The sequence below is a fragment of the Alexandromys fortis genome, unplaced genomic scaffold (assembly GCF_014885135.2).
Source record: "Alexandromys fortis isolate MF-2015 unplaced genomic scaffold, M_Fortis_MF-2015_v1.1 scaffold_200, whole genome shotgun sequence".
NCBI lineage: Eukaryota > Metazoa > Chordata > Mammalia > Rodentia > Cricetidae > Alexandromys > Alexandromys fortis.
The window spans coordinates 1,570,084-1,594,366 of NW_026068148.1; the positions used below are offsets into that span (position 1 = coordinate 1,570,084).

Genomic DNA, 24,283 nt, shown 5'->3' on the forward strand with positions numbered 1-24,283 from the left:
CCTCAATTATAGTCACTAGGGGGCGATATTGTGCTGTCAGAGATAGTGGTCTGTTTAGGGTGCAGAATTCCAAATACTTCACATGGCTCTGCTAGAGATGAGGGAAAAGAAGCTGCCTTGTGCCAAACCAGCCCCCCCCCCTTTTATAATTATCTTCACCACAAAACCTTTCTGTTTTGGGACTGCATTGAGTAGTTAAAATAGTAGAGAGTCTCAGTGCCCCCCTTTGATCTGGCTATGAAAACTACCACACAGAGCTTTTCCCGGGCTTATAGGTAACCCAGAAAATACAGATTTGGGCTTCTCCTTTTCTGCACGCTCCCCATTCACATGAAATAAAAGTGAAGCCATGTGGCTAAAAGATGAAACGTGTGAGTATCTCTTTTGCATTGGCTTTTCCTAAACTGGAGAGCATACAAAACGGAAACTGCTAACGACGGGCTCTTTTCTTTTGTTGCAGGAGGGCTTGTGCTTTAGTGGCTATCTTAACTATCAAGTACAAAATGGTCCACGTCGTAATGCTCCCACCAGATTAGAGAACACCCAGTCTAATTCCGTCATTTGGAGGTCAAGGAAACGGGCACCAAGTACCACACGCATTCAGCCTGATTTCTGATTTCCGAGGTTCATGCTGTCCCAGCTTCCAACCCGCCCACCCCACAAAAAGATTTTTTTCCTCTAGATCCACCCCCTTCTAACCCACAGAAAACCTTGTCTCCCCCACCAGCTCTGCGAGCTTCTGAACCAACCACTTCATGATCCGGCCTCTTTGTGAAAATATGTTGGAGATGACTCTTTTTCCCATCAGGAAATTGATCATTTCTTTTGGTTTTCAAGGTCCACTTCCCTTATTTTGCTTCCCACCCCCAGTCCCATCTGGAGCTGCACCGTTTTACCCCCTCGTTGCATCCCCTGGGTGCAGCACAGATTGTTCCAACGTGCAGATAATTGACCGAATGTGCAAATCAGACACGGATCTATTGCATTGATTAACATTTCCAATTAAACTCCCGGTTAGGCTGTGAGTATTAGTGACTCAAGTCATCACAAGCAAATGTTTGTACCTTCTACACTGCAGAGTGCAGTAGGCAGTGTCACATTTCTGGGGAGAAATGGAAACACACTGACGTGGAGGTTCACTTAGTTCTGGTACTGCTGAATCAGACTGTAAATGTATGGTTGTTGATCCGAGGCTTGGGCTTCACACCTGAAATGGAGGACTTGGGTCCTCCACGCCTCTACAGTTACCTTTCCGCCCCCTGCTGGCAAAGCTATTTAGTGGGGATTTGGCCTGGAAGTCTACCCTGGCCCTGCAAAAGGAACTGCCTAGCTTCTGACAGGTGTGGTTGTGGATGTGGGTGGGGTCGGGGAAAGGTGCACAGCTAAGACTTAAGCTGTGCTCCAGAAGCCTGGAAAGCCACACTTACCTTCCAGGGTAACAGTCTTCTGCTGTCCTTAGTGGACACAAGTTTCCCCCCATCCCACCTCCCCCTTCCCCCGCCTCCTCATGGATTCTCTTTTGACTCAAACCTGGGTCTAATTCACCCATATAAAGCAGTCAGACTCCAGTCTCGGGTTATAGCTCCCCTGCTCTCCTCTCTAGTCTTCACCCACCCCTAGTCCCTTCCCTTTACCTAAAAGGAAAGAACTGATTTTTTTTTTTTATGCCGCTGCTCATCAAGTTTCTTATCATTCCTTTGGTTAAAGTTTCTGGTTTTTAAAAAGGGGTTATACAGCTGGGAATGCTATTGATTCCCTAAACTGCTAGAAGCCCCAAAGAATCCTTGAGTGAGTCACTGCTGTCTTGACTACCAAAACTTTTCTGTTACCATGTCACCAGGGAAACCGGGACTCCTGGGCTCTTAGGAAGATACTGGTCTTTCTGCATCCTGTATAGCGCTCTCCTACCTACACCATTAGCTCCAGCCTATTCAGTCTGATCTCTAGATCTTATTTCTTCCGTGTTCGTCATTCACTTTGACTTGGTACTTAGTCTGACTTCACAATAGCAGAATCTCTGCCAGCAAAGCCCTTCCACTCTGCAGCCATTTCCCATTTCTCTCGTCAAATCTACTACCCAGTCTTCTCCAAATGCAGAGCAAATTTGTCTGCTCTGTACACCACTTTCACGTTTGAACAGGGAAAAAAAATCAACCACCCACCCACCCACCCAACTAACAAGTAAACCCATAACCTATAGGAATGATCAGGATGTTCATGCGTGTCGTGGCCCTTTGCTTGTGCTCTTACCACAAGTTGTCTGCTGGAAGACTTAAAGAACGAGCCTCTTCACATCCGGGGTCGCTCTGGATTCTTGATTACCACCAGTCAGCTTTAGCCCAGCACACCTCCCAGACTCTTTTCATGTTGTGTGTTGTGTGGACACAGAGGAGTACGACATTTGTATCCCGAAAAAAAGAGGGCTAGTTGGCTCTCTTCCCAGGTGCCAGCCTATTAATCACCCATTACTTCCATTACCACGGTGAGCCCCTTTACCCAAAGGTGCCCCTGATTGGAAACTCAAGTGCCAAATCACACATCGTGCCCAATTATAATTTTACAAATGGCCCACTGAAACCCACACTGACCTTTTAGACCTGGCTCATTCCAGAACAGGGCCACAGTGCTGTCGCCAACAGGAATGCACCTCCTTCTGTTCCAACACCTCAGACAACCATACAGTTGGCCTGGATTTGAGTCTGAAAAACCATGTGGTGAGGGGAGCAAAACTAACATGGCTAAGGGCTTCCCTGGGGAAAGCCATCTTTTTTTCAAAATATAGTATACTGCAACCACCCCCATCATGCTTCCCAAAGCCAAGCCACTCACCTTTCTCTCTGCTTCTACGGCCCATACAGCCCAGAAACCTCAAGTCTATAATCTGAAATGGATTATGGGAGATAAGACCAAAAAACAAACTAACAAAATCCAATGGAGCCCCCCAGTTCCCTTCTTGGGGACGAACCACCTACAACCCCCGCCCAACCCTCACCCTGCCCTCAACCACCACCTAAGGAAAGGAAAAGCCTGCCAGAGCCAAAATCTAAAATGTTCTGTTCACTCAGAAGTATGCCAATTACAAACTGAGGGCAGCGTCTCCTCGGAGCCAAAAGGGACACGAAAGGGAGGAAGCAGTAAACCCAATGACCCTACTCCCCAGACAAAGACAGGGGCCAACAGGGGATGCCAGGCTTTTCTAAGGACCTTATTGAATCCATTCAGATCCCACAGAAAAAGAAGAAAAAAAAAGAGTCCTCCTGTTATTACCATCCCCCCACCATGTGAAAAGGGGAGGGGGATAAAGAAAAAATAAAAGAAAGGAAGGCTCTTTTTTAAGAAAATTGGTACTTTTATGTTTCAGTTGGGTAGTTCTGATGCGGACTTGGCCAGACTGCGGCCACACCCCCTCCCCTTCTCTAGAGGGCTGCTGTCAACACTGTGGCTGGGATGGGGGTAGATGGTAGGAGAATTACAGTCTGACACAGCTTTCAGGGCGGATTTTGCCCCACGCGACCCAAGCCCCAATAAACTAATCCTGGGTTTAGCCAAGGGAAGAAGCCTGGGTCCTTGAGGACCAGCCCGGACACACCCACTCATCTGCCTAGGCAAACCCCATCAAGCGCTGGGAGCTGGGTCCCACAGCTTGGGCACGGTTGCCATGTAAGAGAGTCAAAGCTGGGGCGCATCGGGAGCAGGAGGGGGACACAGGAAGGAACATCTGCCCAGGAGCCTCCCCAATTCCGAGCTAACCTCGTACAGTACAGAAGTCACAAGGTTTACCTGCCAAGGGTCCAGCCACCCTGCCAAGACCTTTCCAGTACCTCCAAGCACGCTGACAGTTGGGCTGAGGAGCTGCAGCCCAACGGCCGCAGCCGCAGCCCCGGGCTAAGCCGGCTCCCCCCACGGCTCTTCTCTCGCCCGGTGCGCTCACTTTCAGAGGGGAAAAGCTGCAGCCCCCAGTGTAAGACCCCAGACTGTTTGCAGCCACAGCTGCCCGCCTGCTATAGAACCCCTCTGCTCAGCAACCGCTCCCTAGCTCTTCTTTGCTATGACGTCACCTGGGCTCTGCACCGTACCTAGGCCAATCAGATGGTGAGCATGAAAGTAAAATCGCCCTGAGTGGGCTACTGGGGACCAATCTTTTGTTTCCAGGCAGGAAGCGCCCTAGGAGGGGGGAGAAAGTGAAAGGGGGGAAAGGAGAGGGAAAGGAGATGGAAACTTCTACACTGTCGGGATTGTCTAAAGAGGAAGGTGGAGCCATCGAGAAAGAGGCACCAGGCAAGAGTGGGGATGGGACGTTTCATGCATCTTTCTTGCTTGCCAGCCTTAAGAACACTAGACTTTTGAGATAAATTTCCAGGCCAGGGAATCCATCGACAGGAGCAGGCTTTCTGGAGGAAATGGTTTGGATTTGGGACACCACCTGTCAGCCTAGTAGGTGACATAGAAAACTAAGAGGGAGAGATGTGGCGGTGAAATTAGACAGGGAAAATAGTTTTCTACACATGGAAGGTACGTTTCAAAACAGGTGGCATTATACAAAAGAAATAATTCTTTTCCTACCAGTTGGGTGCGTTGATTTCACATCGCTCCCCCTGTTCACGTTTTCCCTAACATCTTTAACGATTTCTCTCATCTTTACCAGAAGGTTCAGATTTTGACAGGTGTCCTAAATCGTTTCAAATCTACCTTCACAAATCTTCACTTCCTACTCCTAAATCCACCCTTCTTAAAATTTTGGCAGATTATATAAAGTATGCCATATCTCTGCAATGAGACAACTGACTGCTCAATACTCTGTATGTTCGAGTTATGACGATGTAAAATATGCATCCCAAACACAGAAAGGAGGAGAGGGCAAAATCTTAATGGTTAGGTTAAAGTAGTGGGGTTTAGAGGCGATTTTCTTTTCTACTTTTGAACTTCTTTTAAAAAATAAAGGTAAATATATTTTCACAAAAATGAAAGGCCAGAATAAAGGATAACTATACCCAATGTCCTTTTGATTTGATTTTCTCAACACTGCATGAGAACCTCATTCCTTCACAATGAACAATGCATTTTAACACGAAGACTTACTTTTCATGTTTTTCCCACATCCTCTGAGGAAGAATCACACAAAAGATCTCTGGATTAACCAGAGACAACCCTAGAAAGGTGTGTGTGTGTTGGGTTATTGATTCATTTTGACTAAGATCAGGCACTGAAAGAACAATGACTAACCTACGACAAAACAGGGAAGACTAAGACGGGGACTCAGTAATTTCCACTAGGATGGTGTTGCCGCATTTTCCTTCAATAAAAATAATATGTATGTATGCGTACGTAAGTATTCTATGAAGACTGTAGAAAGTAGTAGAGCAGGAATTTGTATCTAAATCTGAGTACACAGCCCATGGATTTTCTAATATGCTGAAGTGAATGGTTAATAAAAATTTAGCAGGGCATTAATGGCTGTGGAAATATGCACTGAATTTATAAGGAAAAACTACACAAGGTAAGTGCTGCTTAAAAATGGGGTGTTTTATAATAGCTTTTAAAACACATCCTGGTGGTTGCCTTCTAATGCAACACACACACTCTCTCTCTCATTCTTGCTTTAATAGATTGAAATCAGGATGCTTCTGCTTACAATGACTTTACAGATACCTTTGTAATTAACTTTGGGGTTAAAAAAGTAACTACATCACATTGATTTTTTTTATACATTATGGTGGAAGTAATCTAAAAAATACTGATCTAAATGTCATTTGCTTAATGGTAACGCATCTTATTGTAAATTGCTTTTATTTGGGTTACTTTAAACCCAAATACTTAAAAAAAAAGAAGCATAACTGGATTTTCCTGGTAATGATTCAGCTATGGTTTCTGGGGTATTGATTTCAATTGTAATTAAAAGGTATTTGATTTCACTCTAATCCCCACATATACCTCAGGTATGTATAACTTGGAGCTATTTATATAGTCACTTCACATGGTTATTTAAAGTTTCATGTGTGTATTTATTCTTTCCCCAGTGATTTCCTCACTCTTTTTGTGTGTGAGTGCGTGCGTGACATGTGTGTCTAAATGGGAGGCAAAATCCTTTCAGGTACTTGACAAACTGAAGCACAGTAATGTCATTCAAGCAAGACTCTACACCCAGCATGAAAGACTTGGGTCCCTGTGTAAAAAGGTATTAACCTGTGTTATTCTTGATGCCCAAAGATAGTCTTTGCTACCAGTGTGGCTTATTCTCCAAGAATATAGAGGAAGGAAAGGACTTTAAACTATACAAGCTTAATATTTTATCTGTGTGCAACTTTCCCTTCCAAACTCCCACTATCTGTTCCTTCCTTGCTTGGTTGTTCTCTGGCTCAAGGACACAACCTTGAGAACCATTAGAATTTGTATCATGTTTCTCAGATTACAAACCTCCTTTGTAGCTCATCATTTTTCCGGAGCTTTTTGATTTAATTTAAAAAAATAATTGACCTACTAGCTCCAGTTCCCTCTCCCTCTCCTTCTCCCAGCCCCAACTATCCCCTTTCCACCTCCCATTCACTTCTCAGATCATTCAATGATCACAATAACCGCAACAGTTCACTTCAGCAAGCATTATGATCTGAATGTCATAGAATGAACAGTAAAATCCTAGGGCTATGAAGTCACCAGGGCACTGACTTCCAGGTCCTTTAGATCACAGTATAAGGCAATTTGAGAGCATGATGGGAATGGAGGACATGGAGTGTTTACTTTATATTCAAAGCCTAGACAAAAGAAATATTGCAGGCTGGGCAGCAATGGCGCATGCCTTTAATCCCAGCACTCTGGAGGCAGAGGCAGGCGGACCTCTGTGAGTTCAAGGCCAGCCTGGTCTACAGAGCTAGTTCCAGGACAGGCTCCAAAGTGAGAGAGAAACCCTGTCTCAAAATAACAAATCAACAACCAAAAAGAAACATTGCACAGTCTCATATTCATATACCATAGCCCTGATGGGACTGACGAGTTGCTAATACTTACCAAATTTATAATTTCATGTCATTTAACCTATCAATCATAAATCAAAGAAAATGCTTAAAGATATCTTCATGACAACATACCAAGATATGCTCAAGAATATTCATTGTTTGCTCTAATGTAAGAGCATAAATGTAACAAAAAAGGGAGCCTAAATGTCCCTCCGTAGGAGTTCATTGGTTTTTGTTGCTGTTGCTTGTTTTTGTTTCTGCTGTTTTTGTTTTCTCCAGTCAGATTCGCTGACTGGTGTCAACATTACCACTTACTTGAAAATGACCTCAAACCACCTCCTTAATCCTCTAGGCTCCTGCTGCTGCCCCCCCCCCCAAGTGCTGGGATTACACGTGTGTGCTACAGCTGTAGCTAGTCTTGAATTTTTTTTTAACTTCTCATTCAAAGTCTGAATGCACTGGAAGAGGATGCACAGGTCAAAAAATCATAGCTGCATGACTCTGGAGATACATATGAAGTCTCGAGATTATCACCAACACCAAGGTACTAGAGATAACCATCGTTTCCTAAAACCTCAGACTCTAAAAAGAAAATAGTCCAATTATATCATACACATATTTTAAAATATTATACACCAGATAAAAAACAGCAGGTGGCTTCCTATAAGCTAAAATAAGAAGCATACCTCGACACGTTTTTGAGTAAAACACAATTACAGGACAATATGGATGCTTTAATTTTATGGTTGTTAAAAATTGTGTGTGTGTGTTTACATTGGATTTACATAAAGCAAACACAGGGTGACTGTAGGCATAAATGGGATAAATTATGACATGTATGGATTGTGTTTTCTTTAAACAATCTTCAACTTACAGTGCTTCAATGTAGAATTTTTCTCTCTCTCCCTCTCCCTTCTCTCTTTCCTTTTCTGTTTCCTTCTCTCTTTTCCTTTCTTCATCTTTTTAATCTTTTATTTTTTGTTGTTGTTTTAGATGCACTTCTATATTCTACCCTCCTAACCAAACTTGCTCAGTAACTGGTGTGCAGGCATTAGCTAGGAAAAGTGTCTGAATATTTCTGTGTATACTAGTCGCTGAAGCTGACCCTCTTTCTGCTTGCCTCCCTGCCCCCATTATTAGTAGCTGCAGCTCTCCTGCAGCAGGTTGTTTTGTAGATTGCATGGGAGACAAATACAGGGAGTTTAGACATGTCAAGAGGTGAGTCTGAAAAACCAGAGACTGTGAGGTAGAGAGAATCCTCAGCATCTTCGTGGGGGCAGAGTTGCACAAACCCTTGAACAAGATTCCAATTTCCCCATGTTTTAGTTTTCTCCTTCGTCAAATTCACTTTGCCTATCTCTGAACTGGTGTATGAATGCAAGTGGCTAATGACATAAAAGCAAACCTAATGGATTTCAGAAACACACACTTCCTTAATGTGATGAGGCCACATTTACACATCATTCCTAAATATGCATTTGGGAACAGAAGGTCGGTCCTAACCTTTGTTCTTTATAATTTGCTCACACTAGAGGCCTGCCTTGCAGAACCTGAGAGGATTCAAAAGTCCACTGCCTCTGCCCTCCTCCCTTTATGAGGGAGTCAGTGGAGGAAAAGTAGACGACTATGAAATTCAGGTGGCTTGGAGTGAATTAATAAGAGAAGGAGGAAGTTTCTTTTCGTTGACTTGGTGTTAATTACCATTGCCTCCACTATGGTCCTGCATATCAAACCACATTAATTAATTGAGCCAATGCTCTGTTTGACTTTTCTCCCCCCCAAAAAATCACATTATGCATTTCTTTCCCTCACACTCCCAATCACTGCACTTGGAGAACCTAAGTTAAACTGTAGAGTGAATTGCAAGTGAAAAACTTGGGTTCTGTTGTTGTTTGTGAGGGATTTGTGGTGTATATGTATGTACTTGCTTGCATGCTCCCTTGGGGAGAGCAGAGAGAGAGGGAGGAAAAGGAGAGAAGGAGGAAGTGGGAAGAGGTGGAGAGTCATGGGAGAGGGAGAGGGAGGAGTGAGGGAGGAGAAGGAAGGGAGAGAGAGAGAGAGAGGGAGAGAGAGAGAGAGAGAGAGAGAGAGAGAGAGAGAGAGAGAGAGAGAGAGAGATATCTAGAAATCTAGGGGACAATGAATCAATTAAAAAAAAACAAAAATTAATTTTTTTGGACCAGCTGGACTATGATGTCATGTTTTCTCAGCTCACCTGTGATTGGTTGCTCAGTTCAGCATCTGCTGAGAGCTAAAGGCTGATTATTTGCCAGAGATACAGACCTTTCAGGGAAGCTTTGAATCATTGCTGGTTGTCGTGACAACCTGGGCAGTGTCTGCTCCTGATAAACACATAATAAGGTTATCAGGAACAGAAGTACCCCCATCCCCACACCCAATCATCTGAAATGATGAACAGTGGAACATTTCTCTCCAGAGGTGAAGGAGAATACTCATCAATAGGTAAACTGGTGTCTACTCCTTCAGATAAAGTATGCCTCCCAAATCTGGGAGACAATGTACTCTTTAAATAGTTCCTTATCCATCACTGCCAGGTCCCTCCTGATTTACACGCTGTTGTAAATCAGAGTCCCGAGAAACAAGTGGTGAAAAAGGAAAGCATCTTTGCAAGTTTCCAGTAAAGCCAGAGGCAGAAGTGAGCAAGCAGAATGTCAAATTCATTACGGATAGGTGCATGGTCTTCAAAAGGTGCATGGCCTGGGTTTCAAGATGGAAAGGACATCGCCAAAACTTGTCACCAAAACCAAATGCAAAGGGAGCTCAGGGTTGGTGTTGGTATATGTGCTATTTTTTTACCTGCTACTTCTCTTTTCCTGAACACAAACCCCTACGCTATGTATCATTTGAGCTCCAGATAATTTAGAAAGGGGAAACCAGTTGCATTTTTTGTATTATATCAGTCATGCCTGGGAGACATTTAATGAAAACCTAGCAAGTATAATAAGGCATATATCTAAGAGTTACAAAAATTACACGAGTGAACTAAACTTGGACCATCTTATTAGGGCATTTGGAATTTAGTTTGAGAGAGAAGATATACACTCAGGTAGGGGATTGCTAATAATACTGATATAGAGCCTGCAAGGCAAACCCACAGCTCTTAATTTTAGTGAGCAGAAAATCGTATCTAGACTGTCGTACTCCAGCCCCGGTTCATCTTCTCTTATGCTCAAGTATTGTTTTGACCAAGCCATTCTGTTCCTTCATATGTTTTGATGATCATACCCCATGGCTTTCCTTCTTCTCCCTGCCCTGCTTATCTGCTAATCTGTAATGCATGTGATGAGACTACGCTCAACTGGCAAACAAACTGCTCCCATAGCTATAAGCCCTTAGAGATCTGCACCTGCTAGTCATGACACATGGACAACACTACTGCATGCAAGAGGTCAATCCAGGGACCTATCTAAAAGAGCATTGGTATACCCAGTTTCAGACTATTTGTGGACGAAAAGGAAGGGAGACTACTTTGGAAAAGTGCTTTTATTTATGTAGACCAGGGTCCTGTGTGGCCCAGACTGGGCTCAAGTTCTGTACGCATCTGAGGGTATCCTTGGATTTCTGATTCTCTTGCCTCCACCTCCCAAGTGGTAGAATTTCTGTTGCATGCATTGCTGGAAATGGAATTCAGAGCACCGTGTTTAACAGAAAAGTACTCTAGCAACTGAGTTATGGCCGGAGCTCCATAAGGTGTTATTTAAAGAAATATCAAAATTATCCTAGACTTTCATGGCTTGATTAAATATTTGAAATTGTGGAGGGATCACAGGAAATTACAAAAAGTACCAGAGGCCCCATGTGCCCTTGACCAAATGTTCTCTGATATTTGATTTATAGAATATTTAAAATATAGAAATTGATGTTGGTTGGTCTAACACTAATAACTCAAACATTAACCTTATTCAGATTTTATCACTGTTGACATTTCCTCTTACGTGTTTTTTTATCAACTCGTTTTGATAATATCAAGTATTTTATCAACTCATCTGGCAATCGATAAATCTGTCCATGGGTTATGTGAATGTCAACGTGTCTCTCAGGCCCACCTAATTTGAACAGGACAAAAACCTGAAATAGTATAAGTCTGCCTGGGATTGAAAGGACAGAAATCAGCATGGTTTAAGAATATATAGTTTTGCCATTAATCAGAGAGGCAGCATTGATTGACACATAAAGCCAGCTATAACTATATGGAAAGAGCACTGTCTCCCAAGGCTACCTAGCACTCCTCCCTTCGGTAACTACTACCATCCTACCAGTGATTCCAGACTTGCTTTGCTATTGGTATTTATGACTGAGGATACTTAGTGGCTAAGTCACACAATAAATTTAATTCTGTCCAACTATAGTCTTGTCTCTGCTACTTTGAGGCTAAGAAAGCTTCAGCAAAGCAAATGAAGTGACAACCAAACTGGAGTTATTAGTCTTATCAGAAGTTAGCTGTATTTCCTTGCCTGTACCTAGAAGCACACAGTGTGACTAAAACTGTGATTTATATAGCTGATGCCTACTGAATTCTCAGTCCACTGTCACGGAATTGTTCTCTTCCTGCTGGATATGGGGACAAAGGTCTGGAGAGTAGCAGCACTGCATAAAATTTCAGCATGCCGACTCTGTAATTAAATTGCTGCATTCAAATTCCAGTTTCATTGTGTTGTAATTTTAAGACCCTGGACAACATATTTGGCCCCTTTGAACTTTTCCTCATCTGTGAAATATAATCCTCTTACTTAGGGTTTGGAAAGATTAACATAAATGCTCATAAAAACAAAAGGTGTTACTGGCGCTGGTTCTCAACTTCGTTGTGCAGGAGAAATTACCTTTCTAAAATGCTGTTGCCTGGGCCCTATTACTAAACGCTCTCATTTAATTTGATGGCATATATCTGAGCATATGGGCTTTTAAAAGTCCCCTCAGGTTCTAATCTTCTCAGATTCTAATGTGCAGCAAAATTTGGGAACCATTACATTAGGGATTTCATTGCTTAAGGATGATTGATCTTTCCTCTAAGAGGTTCATGGGTAATCTCTCCCTATCTCCCTTTTGGTGTATCTGACTTTTACAGGGCCACGAAGCAGAATGGGGAAATTTTCTCAAGAGGCAGGCATTTAAATTCCTCCTTCTCTGAGGTTTCAACAGTTTTTTCTTTACTAAGTCTACCATACAGCTTGTTGAACTTGGAAACGCATACCACATTTTTCTTCTATGTCCTTAGCAATGTGATGGCAACATTGAATACTGGGATAAAATCCGAGTTGTATTCATCTTTCATTTCCCTCTTCCTAAACATAATTCAGTCCCACTTCAAATCAAGTGATCTCAAATATGAATTTTACAACAAAGTTAATAATTACACAGGCAGCGCTGGCTGACCATCACAGATGTGTTTAATGGATGGTGATTTCAACGTGCTGGTGTTCTGGATAATTAAGCACCTGTTGTACATCATGATCAATCCTTATTTTGCTACAAAGCAGGAACTTACAGCCAAATGTCTTTCCATTCAGTTTGCATGCCCCCCCAACCTCTTTTAATCACTCAAAAGCATACGTTATCTATTCAGTAAATAGTAAATAGCAAGCAAATGGTGACTTTTAAGGATTAGATAGAAATTTCAAAGATAAACATGGTGATTTTTCAAGTAACTCACCATATCCCTGAGATTTCTACATTTCTTGTCCATTCCTGCTACTAATATGGGAAATTTAGCAGATTCTGACTTCCTAGTCTAAAGTTTACTGCCAAAAGCGAAATGGGGCATGTTGCTAGGCAAGTTAATATTATATACATAGGAAAGTGACAGCCTGCTTGGGGAGTGTGCTAACATACTGTTTTTAAGCGCCCTTCTAAGTGCACTTTGCATTCAAATGACCAATATGCTAATTGCAGCCCTTATCTGTTTGTTCTGAGCCTTAAGAGTCTCCACAGCTCAATGCACAGACTGCAGCCAGCAGTTTGACTGCGGGTTTTTTTAGAAATAATAACATGGCATTTCTTTCAGCATATTTTCAAATTCAAGCTTCTTACAAATCAAGATTGGCCTTTCCCCTTTTCGGGGAATTAGTGAGGCTTAACAGTGTTCACTATGGTGCAGTGCCAGGCCCCCCATACCCCTGTGAACAAAGGCTCTTCCTCGGACTGGAGCACAGCCTGTTGGGGCAGATTTCCATGGTAATTTGCGGGTCTCTTTTGAAAGACATGGGGCGTCTTTGTAAACGAGATTGGTGGATGGCAGGAGGTAGAAAGGGTGTACTTTCTCACTAATCTTAGGATTGTCTTTGACCCTTTTTAATTTTCACCACCCTTGTAAGGCTAGAAAGCACTCCTCACACAGCTTTGTCCAATTGAAAGCGCACAGTCCCTAATTCAGTTCTTAGGAGAAAGACAGAGAAGCCATTCTCCCTCCCCTAAGAGGAGAGGCACTAAGCATTTGTCACTCATTCCCCGCTGTATTAAAATTTGACTTAAGGGGTGGGACACCTCTGAAAATATACCATTCTATAGTCCACATAGCTTTCAAATTTCCTCCTTTCTGAAGGAAGATGCTAAGAAGCATGCTAAACTGAATGAGGAAAAGCCTACTAGGCCTCAGCTCTACACAAACCTACAGGCAAAGGAGAAAAGCTGGGAGTAGGAGAGGTGGCCCTCCCCAGGGAAGAACACACCACTGACTGGTTTGTCTAGTGCCAAATTGTGAGCCCTGAAAACATGCATACAAGTAACATTATATAGACTCAACAGGTTTGGGAATATATAAGTATATATAAATACGAATATGCATGCAATAACAATTGATGAAAAGAAGAGACTAGATTTGAAGGAGAGCTCAGAGGGTTGTGTGGGAGGCTTTGTAAGGAGGGAAGGGAGGGGAGAAACTGGAAATAAATGATAATCTCAAAAATAAAAGAAAATTTCTTCCTTTTCCTTCTTAGATTTTTTTCTAGTAAAATATAAACCACCTAGACTCATTTTAAAAATTGCTTCAGTATATTCTACATTTTAGGAATGTGTCTCTTTTTTCTCTCTTCCCCTTTCCACAACCCACTCCAACTAACAACATTTATCTCGTCTTTGTACTGTTTATGAAACTGACACAATAGACTTACTCCCTAAAACATTAAACTAGTATTACTGATAATAAATGTGTCCTTTCTTTCAACGTTCTGTTCCTTGTATCAGGGACAATTTTCAGATATCAAAAACCCCAATGAATGGCAACTCTCTTCTGGATCTAGGAGGGAGGCAACATGATTGACTTTTTTGGGTACAGTCTTTGAGTTTTCGTTACTTGTTTTCTGCTGGCATCTGCTTGTTTGCAGAGTATCCTCCTGGAAGAGGCAATGATACTCAGATCCAAGAATGAACTGTGCAGATTGAAAATGTAGGTGTTACTGCAGGCATTTAGGAAGAATATGGAAAAGATGGTTTGGTGAAGAAAAGTGGCAAATGATGCAAATGAAGATCCTTGGCACTTGGGTGAGATAGCACAAGCCTATAAACCCAGTTAGGCAGAACAGAACGATAGAAAAATATATGGGACATAGGAGACCTTCACTGGAGAGTCATGGTGAAGCCCCTCACCAGGTGAGAGTCAAGAATTCCCAGCCAATTAGCATTTGTTGTAAGATTGCCAACAGATAAGACTCTCCCCCTCTGTCTCTCTCCCTGTCTCCCTGTCTCTCTCTCTCTCTCTCTCTCTCTCTCTCTCTCTCTCTCTCTCTGTATGTGTGTGTGTGTAATGTTTTATGATAAAATAGTAATGAACTAGACTTAAGGCCTAAACCTATATGGTCCTCAATGTGGCTTTACTCCCCAGATATTTCTAGATATCCCACACAAGAGTATTAATTACCATTACAGTTAAGACAGCCCAACTTTCTACATCTCTCTATCCTTTTACTTTATTAATTGTAATTTTTGTTAAGCACAGCCAAGGGCCTACCTCTCATCTCATGTAAACTCTTTGTAACCCTATTTAGTAAGTAATAACTTGAAAAACCACCCAAATCCCATATATGATGATTTTAAAGTCACACAATGAAGTGTGACTTCCCCTTGAGAAGCCCATACACAGACTTGGGTATGGCTTATTTTGCTTCTGTACCTCTCATAAACTTTCTTTGATGAAGCCAAGGATCTACGTTTGTTTGAGTCAAGGTTCCTAAATGATTAAGGGACCGCCTCAGGCTGCTGGAGGCAGCAGTGTAGAGCTGTGCCTCCATTTCTACTGTTGCTGACATCAACACTTAAGAAGTGGAGGCAGGAAGATTGGAGGTTTGTGGCCAGCCTGGGCTACTTAGTGAACTGCAGTCTCAACAAACAAAACCTCAACCAAGCAAATCCTTTTGCCCTCTACAAAGGCAGACTTTGGTGTTTAGACATGTGTACAGAGGATTTTTTTTTCAACTTGAACAAGCTTGAAACAAAGCTAAAGACTTTACTTAAATGAACATCTTAAGGTGCCTCACAGAGCTGATGGCCCTCCGTCTTTGGTTAATTGCAATTTCACCATATTAGTAGTCTAGGCCAGTTGTTGTTTTAGATCATCTGTCTTTGCTGCCCTGAATTTTTATACCTTCCCATTTAGAAGGCTGGAGGAGACAGTGGGGACAGGGAATAATCTCATAGCAATTTTAGCTCAATCCTTGGATATCTGATTAAAACAGACTGGCTGAAATGAAAAACTGTTTTCCAGCCTGGGGACTTTGATAAGGTATGATATAGTTCTTTATTTTTTATAACAGCATTGCCATTTTAAAATAATCAGTTTTCCTTGATTATTTTTAGTGCATATTAATTGTATAAATAGTGGGTTTCATTACATTTTAATGCACGTATATAAGGATCTTTGACAATATTACCCTCTAATTACAAACAAACACTTATCATTCTTCCCTTCCTACTGGTCCCATTTCTATTTCCTATAACTTCAACTGTTTTGAAAATAACATCCAAGAATAATTCAGATAGATCAGATGCTGCCTGTTCATACTAAAATTCAAATGCATTTTCTTCCATGGAGACTTTCTTTCTAGCCCATTTTGGGTGAATGGTGCTTCTATATCGGTGAATCTAGAGAAATGAACTTGGCCAATTACTTTATAGATCATTTGCGGAGTTCACAAAGAAAGGGAAAGTATTTTTTCAGATAACTTATTGAACCAAGAGACATAAAGAAAGTACATAAAAAAATGCAAGACACCACATACTCCCCTAACTTCACAAAAGGATATAGTTCCAAAAATTTCTGAATAAAAAAGACAAACTTACAGAAAGGCACAGAGACTGGAGGACTCAGTTGACAACCCAAGATGGTTTGCATGTGAGTAATCCACACGTTTTACACTGGTGCTTATCAATTACTGTACTGAACTAGAAAACATTTGGATACAGTCTTAGGATTTCTATTGCTGTGAAGAGACACCATGACCTCAGCAACTCTAATAAAGAAAAGCATTGAATTGAGGTGACTGACTGTTGCAATTTCAGAGATTTAGGCCATTATCATCATGGCAGTGTCTGGAGAAGGAGCTGAGAGTTATACATCTTGTTCCACAGGCAACAGGAAGTGAACTAACTACCACACTGGGTGTAGCTTGACCATATATGAGACCTCAAAGCCGGCCCCCACTGTGACACCTTTCCTCCACACCTATTCCAACACAGCCACACATCTTAATAGAGCATCTTTGGAGGCCATTTTGTTTCAAACACCCACAGACGCCATACATCCACATCACAGAGAAAAAGGCAAGCCACAAGGAAGCAACCTGAAGGAGAAACAATATCTCATGTATAGCTTGAGCTGGCGTCCAATATGAAAATCAGTACAGACAGAAGATGCAGAGGCTATGTGGTACATGTCTGAAGCTGACTCACAAGTAGGACTGAACATTTACAGTCCGTGATAAGTTCACGGCTTCCCTTTAAGAACACAGAGGTAAGAAAATGCATTAGATCCACTGACTCAATAATATTTTAAGTACATTAGGTTACATGTGATAGAGTGACATGCCATTAAGCTGGCTTCCCTACAAATCAACTCAAACAGGCCCAGCTTCTAAGAGCCCTTCAGATGCTTTTAAATACAAATACTTCTGGAAACAGTGGAAATATGCATGCAAGAAATATAGAACAGACATTGTACAGGATGACAACCCATAGTGGACATTTCATGGTCATATTTGAAAGTACCAGCCAGCCATTCCACTGGGACACTATGAAGTTGTTGAATACAATCTCAAAATGCAAGCTGGATGTGGTGGCACATATCTGAAATTCTTGCACTTGGGGGGCAGTGGCAGGAGCACTGTCAGTTTGAGACCAGGATGGACTATATGTGAGAGCCTCTCTCAACAAATATTTATAAGCTAATTAAAATACAGTTTAAAAAAGTTTCAATGAGAATATTCTTCATGGGTAGATACTACTGCTCCCAGAAGCCATAGGTCATTAATTGAAAATCTTAGTGCCAGGAGTGAGTTACTACTCTATGAATATTTATCATGGAGACTCTAGGGGCCTCCAAAATAATACAAGGTATTGCCATTCTTTCTAGGTGCTCAGAAGCACTAGTAGTAAGGCCCTACTACTGAAAGCATCATACACTTTGGTAAAAAGTCATAGAGAAATCAAAGGAGAACTCAACTGGAAGCTTCTTTCCTGCTGGCTAACTTTCATAGTGCTGGAAGGGAGCATGGCAGCACTGGGCTTTTCAACTTCAAAGTGAGATACTTCTTCCAACAAGGTCATACCTCCTAATCCTTTCAAGCAGTTCCACTCCCTGGTGACTCAGCATTCAAATATATGAGCTTATGAGGCCATTCATTCTTATTCAAAGTAGCATATCTTTAAATGTGGATATTCTGCTTTCCCAATGTCACACAAGAAGATTTCCTTTCCATATAACATATTATTGGCATCTTGGTTGAAAATATTTTCCTTAAACATACTTATTCATTTCTTGACTTCATAGTGCTATGCTGTTTTAATTATTAGAGCTTCATAAAATGCTTTTAAGTCAGGTAGGCTGGTGCCTCTATCTCTGTTCTTTTTAATCAAGAATTCTCTGACTGTTTCATTTTATGGTCTCATCAAAATTTTAAGATTCCCCTCTCCTATTTTTATAAAAAAATAACTTTGGAGACTTGAGAAGAATTTCACTGAATAAGTTAAGCTTTTTTAGGATTGATAACCTACCACCAACAGACCAGCCTTATTGAGTATGTGCAATGTATTTGGTGTTCTGGATAGTTAAATAGCACAAATACTTCCAATCAATCAAAGTGGAAAATCCTTTGTCAGAGATTTTATTTCTTTTTCAATCTCCTTTATCATTATTGTTTTGTTCATCTTTCCCTCATTGTGATAGGTTTTAAATACCTAGACATGGGTGCATTTGTTCTGACTTACCCAACTTCCTGACATATAAGGGTATTTCTTCTGATCCTTTATATTTCTGTGATGCCAGTTTTAATGTCTCATCTTTTATTTGTGAATTTTAGTTAATATTCTCTTTTTCTTAGTCTAGCTAAAAGCTTAATTTCATCTTCTTTAATTTTTTCAAATGTTCTGTTTCTCCTTCATGAGTTTTCTACATTATAATCACATTTGTTCCCCTCCATAACTCCCAGATCCTTGACACACCTGCCCAATGGCATGTTCTTTCTCAATCTTAAGACAAAAAAAAAAAAAGAACAAAACAAAAATAAATTTTGAGGCTCTCAAAGAGATGACTGATTGGGTAAGAGCACTTGCTGTGCAAGTGTAGGGACCTGAGTTCAGATTCTAGCAACCATGCTAAAAAAAAAAATCAGAGTTATCTGTACCATAAGTGCACCTGCAGCACTGGCAGAACAGAAGAAGACCCCAGAGGATCAATGGCGCTTGCTTCAGGATTGGTGCGAGGCCTTTCTAAAGAGATGAGGCAGACAGTGATAGACTAGGGCACCTAACATCCTCCTATGGCCTCCAAACATAAGCCATACACACACACATGCTCATAAACTACACATGTGCACCACAGTCATGCAATTAGGCACACACATATTTTTAAAATAAAAAAATAAAAATAAAAAGATGAATTTTGTGTTTTTATTATTCCTATTGTTTTCATGTATTTCTGCTCCCTTCTTTATTATTTGATTTTTTATATTGATTTTTATTGAACTCTACATTTATGCTCCCATCCACTTCAACCCTCTCCCAAGGTCCCCATGCTCCCAATTTACTCAGGAGATCTTGTCTTTCTCTACTTCCCATGTAGATTAGATCTATGTATGTCTCTCTTAGGATCCTCATTGTTGTCTAAGTTCTCTGGGATTATGATTTGTGGGTTGGTTTTCTTTGATTTATGTTTGAAAACCACTTATGAGTGAGTACATGTGATAATTGTCTTTTTGTGTCTGGGTTACCTTACTAAAAATTATGTTTTCTAGCTCCATCCATTTTTTTGCAAAATTCAAGATGTCATTTTTTCCTGCTGTGTAGTACTCCAATGTGTAAATGTACCACATTTTCCTTATCCATTCTTGGGTCAAGGGGCAGTTAGGTTGTTTTCAGGTTCTGACTATGACAAACAATGCTGCTATAAACATAGTTGAGCACATGTCCTTGTGGCACAATTGAGCATCCTTTTGATTTTTGTGCATTGTGCTTAGCTTGTTCTTTTTCTGTTTTACAGAGGTGTGATATTAGGTTGTTTAATAGAGATCTATTTTTTATGATGTATGCATTTATTGCCATAAGCTTCCCTCTCGGAACTTCGGTATGTATGCAAGAAATCTGGGAATGTTCTATGTTTATTTTCATTTGATGAAGCTTATATTTGTAATGAAAGTTCCAACTTCAGGAACTAATCAACCAGCAACTTTACCTAAAGGAAAATGGAGGCTACTGCTGGATGTAGTAATTAAATGTTGCTGTTTTCCCTCCTAGAAGCTTTGGTAAAAGGCATTGATGGGTCCAACTCATAACACTGGGTATGTCCATTTCAGGTTTTTAATTTTTTTATCTATTTTTTTATTTTTTGCTACACTTTGTCATCTAGGCACTGAAACTACACCTGGAAAACATGTGCAATATTTTTTCTTCCTTTCCACTTTTCCATCCCCACAACTTTGTCTCTCTGACATTGTCCTCCTTCTCATAGAGACATTTGCACCCATATACCATCTCACAGAAGCAGATTTGCAGTGTGAGTGGTGTTGGTATTGATGGTGGTAATGGTATTGGTATTGATATTGGTGGTGGTGATGGTGGTGGTGGCAGCGGCAGTGGCAGCAGTGGTCTTCCAAGCAAAAGTAGGGTAGTAAATCCTTCTAATGTCTGAGTTTTGATTGACATTGAACAGGAAACTTCCTACACATACTACTTATGTTCAGTTACACATATAAACTCCATTGTCAGTAATTTCAAATTCCAGAAAGTTCTGTAAACCAGTCTTTCATACATTCCCTGACAAACTTCATGAAAAAGCATGTCACAGATGATCATAAGACAGCTAGTATAAATGCGCATATATTTTGTTATAGGAATAATTGATGTGATTAACTCATGGATGCTGTTTCTAATCCCACTGAAATTATTACACAATCTGGCACATTTATAAAGTTATTTTTAAAACTTGAATTATAAAACTCATTTTGACCCTAAGGTTTTTGGATAAGAGCCTAGAAAAATATTTCTATTCCAATTATATGGATTAAAAAATTGACCTTTGGAGATATTCAGGGAGTTATCCAAGGCCAGAGAGCTAGAAAGTGCTAATATCTGGAGTAGGATAAAGGTCTTTTCTGAAGAGATTGGGCACATTCAAGATAGCATTGATATAGACATAAAAAGCTTTCTGACTTCAAACTCCATGTAAGTTGTGATGGTTAACCTTGATTTTTCACACTGACAGAATCTAGAATGCTTTAGGAGACACACCTTTGGGCATGTCTCTGAGGGCATTTCCAGAGAGGATTAGCTGACAGAAACCTGCCCTCTTGGTAGTTTGTACCTTCAAATGGCTGCCCAAAAGGGAAAAAAAAAGAATTAAGGAAAGAGCAGTGTTTATGTCTTTCTTCACTTCGTCGTCAGAAGGGAGTCTATCTGTTATGGCTGCTGCCATCCATGTTTTCTAGATTCCAGTTCTTTAGGCTTCAAATATGTAGTCAGTGTCTCTCAAGGGAATAGCAGGCTTTGGGCTCAGATTGGGACTGCTAAACCATCCAACTTCAGGGACTTAGCAGCAGCCAGGCTCCCTGCCTTTCCTGGGTCTAGATATAGCCATTGTTGGGGTGCCCAACTACACAGCTCTACTATGTAAATCCATCTAGAGATTCCCTTTTTATACCTTATATTCATTCTGTTGGTTCTGTTCCTCTACATGACCCTACCTCAGACACAAGTTCTAGTAGATGAATTTGGCTGAGTGGCTATATAGAAGGAGGGTGCATATACAGATGGTGACATGAAAAGTTGAGACTACATAATCAGATCATGTGTCGGTATCTCCTCTTATGAATTCTACTCATTTCTTATTTAGATGCATTATTGATATCATTTGTCACAATTCTCCCTTGAGAAATAAGTTATTGGGGGGAGGAGTTACATTTTAGTCCTGCTCTTAAAATCTGGTAACGAGCTAATGGAAAAATTCAGAGATGAACTATTTTTCTAAATAGTTTCATAGTGTAACCTATACAGTATTTCTAGGATATGTGCAGATCAATCAGAAAATCTTGAAGAGTATTATCCATCTCTGTGTGTAAAAAATCTTCAAAACCATGTTCAATGTTCACCTAAATGATATAAACATAATAACAGGCTGCCCTATTAGATTGGATCACTTACAGATTCTAAAGTCTAATATGCAAGCACCATTACTAAGACAGTCATCTGATGACTACATTTACCTGTGAAGTATTGTTGCAAGGAATATTTTAATACAAACATCAAAGAGTCAGGAAAATGACAGGCTGCATGTGGCAGAACCACATGCAGCTCCAAAGGCTTGTGAAAGTATCACTTCATTAAAAGGATACAACAATTCTCTACAGGCAAGTAGGAGTGAGTCAGATCTACTCTAAATTATGGGTGCTCCGGGTGAAAATTCTCCCGACCAGGGGCACAGCATGTGACAATGTGATTAGTCTCTTTTGAGAATACCTCGGGAACAAAGCAGTGACCAAGACAGAATGCAAAAGAGTGATATGGCTGTGAACAAGCATAGTGTCAGGTAGGGAATTTTTACATGAAACTGGAAAAACAGCATGTTTATCTGTAAACCTCAATTGCTTCATCTTTAAAATAGGGAAAAATAGCATTCCTAGTAAAAGTAATAGCTAGCACCAAGTTTGTTTCATCTATAAGATGAAAGTCGTATGAGATTTTTCTTTTTAAAGACAGGCATGTGTATATGTGTATTGTGTGTGTGTATGCACATGACTGCTGTTGCCCACAAAGAACAGAAGATGATGTCCAACTCCCTAGACCTAGACTTACAAACAGGTATAAGCCACTTGTTGTAGGTGTTAGGCATCTCAGTAATAGCGGTAGATGCTCTTAACTCCTGAGCATCTCTCTAGCTCTTTCAACACACTTGAAAGAGTTGCTTATGAGTTATAGTGACAGTTTTAAGTATGAAAGGGTCTTAACATTAGATTCAAATCCTCTTGGAGTAAGAAAAAAGGTCTTTCCTTCTCATTCCTTCCCCTAATTCTACTGAATTGGAAATTTTTCCTGTTATTTCTGTAGAAAATGTGCCTCAGCTTCAGATAGATTGGATGTCTCCATTTGAAGCGTGTCCTAGTTCAGACAAATGATCCCAACCTTTGGGAGTCAGAAACAGGAGCAGCGTACACACAATTCAGGATTAACCTTACCTGCCCATATACATGCTCAAAATAGCTGTGTGGAGATAGGGGTTTTCCCAACAACTCTGGGTCAATGCGACTAGCCTAGAAACTCAGCAGAGGGTCTGTTTCTTTGTTTGGGAATTCATCTAATGTGAAATCATATTGTAATGGCTTCCACAGGCAGAAAATTGACCATAAAAAGGAAAGGGCTATCTGATGATCAAATACTCGGCATAGGCATATACGGCAGAGATGTTAAAGGCCCACAGTAGTAGGTCTCGTTTCATTTTGCACTGCCATTAGCGACACAGAAAATAAGGAAAAGACAATCGTAGTCAGTCTACAAGCGTCCAATTAAAGGTTGTCAAGGAAGCAGGACAATTAGACACAATGGATGCAGGCAAATGAAACACGGTTCTCCAGCTCCAGTTAGGGGGTAGTAGCAGCCCCATTCAACTGTGAAACAAATTAAAAGCCACCATTATCAGCGTGGATAAGGCAACAATGGAGGGACTGGCAGAAGAAGTTGGAGGAGGGAGGTAATATAAAAGACATAAGATGGCAGCTGGGCTCCAAAGTTGAATCACAGAGGCCTGTATTATAAAGCAGTGGAACTGCATTTTTGTCAATGAGGTATAAAGGGAGATGGAACACTCCTCTAAACTGCTAAGCTGGCCATGGATGTATCTTGTTTGCTTCTTTTCTTATTTTTATTATTTGGCTACAAATATGTGAGTATCTGGTAATATATGAGATTATAAACTGATCGTCTCTTTCATTACGAAGACAGTCTGTTTGAAGAGCAGGAAGGTAAAGGCCTTGCCTGTCAGAATAATTAATCAGAAATCCTGGCCTCTATGGACTAGATCGATGATATGACTCTTTCACTGTGGATTGATTATTTGTTTTTAATCTAGAAAATTACTAAAGATTCTACCGCTTCAATGACATATGACCCATGGACTACGGCCATAAACAAACAACTTGGTCTCTGAAAGGTAGCCACAGATTTAGGGGTAAATAGTGCATATAAAGTCTGGCAAACAGGGCTGGAAAAGCAAATGCTCTCTTCGCAACCCAGGTAATTGCTGCAAAAGGGAGGGCTGTGTTACTGTAACAAGCAAGCTGACCTTTTCACACTGACATTTTTGCTTCGCTTCTCTCGTTTTCAAATGTCCACTCCTAGGTGGTTCAGAATACAAAATTCCAGTCTCACACTGCCTTCAATTCAGTAAACAGGCAGACAGTCTCCGACACACAGGATGGACTCTTACCATTTGTAATGATTGAGAATACCAGCATTGAAATCAGCCATGCAAGACTCACAAATCATTTAGAAATCAGCAACATAAAGATAGCCAACTGTGCCACTCCCCGTTCACACGGACCTATCCAGATAGACATTTATAAATTTAAAACATAAATACCCTTCCGAAGAACTCCTGAGCTAAAAAGACATTTATATTAATA

At 40.8% G+C, this 24,283-nt stretch overlaps 1 protein-coding gene across 7 annotated transcripts in view; it reads right to left on the reverse strand.

The window, feature by feature from the left end:
* Positions 1–24,283, reverse strand: part of Pak3 (p21 (RAC1) activated kinase 3) — a 267,703-nt gene that overhangs the window by 115,749 nt on the left and 127,671 nt on the right. The window contains exons 1-3 of one of the 7 annotated variants that reach the window (XM_050127199.1): positions 3,781–3,982; positions 2,830–2,881; positions 2,589–2,699 (exon numbers count right to left, since the gene is read on the reverse strand). The exons of the other annotated variants lie outside the window; for them this stretch is intronic. The gene's annotated coding sequence lies outside the window, so the exon portion shown is untranslated. Of the gene's footprint in view, positions 1–2,588; positions 2,700–2,829; positions 2,882–3,780; positions 3,983–24,283 lie in introns of those variants that run through there. 7 annotated transcript variants of the gene reach the window in all.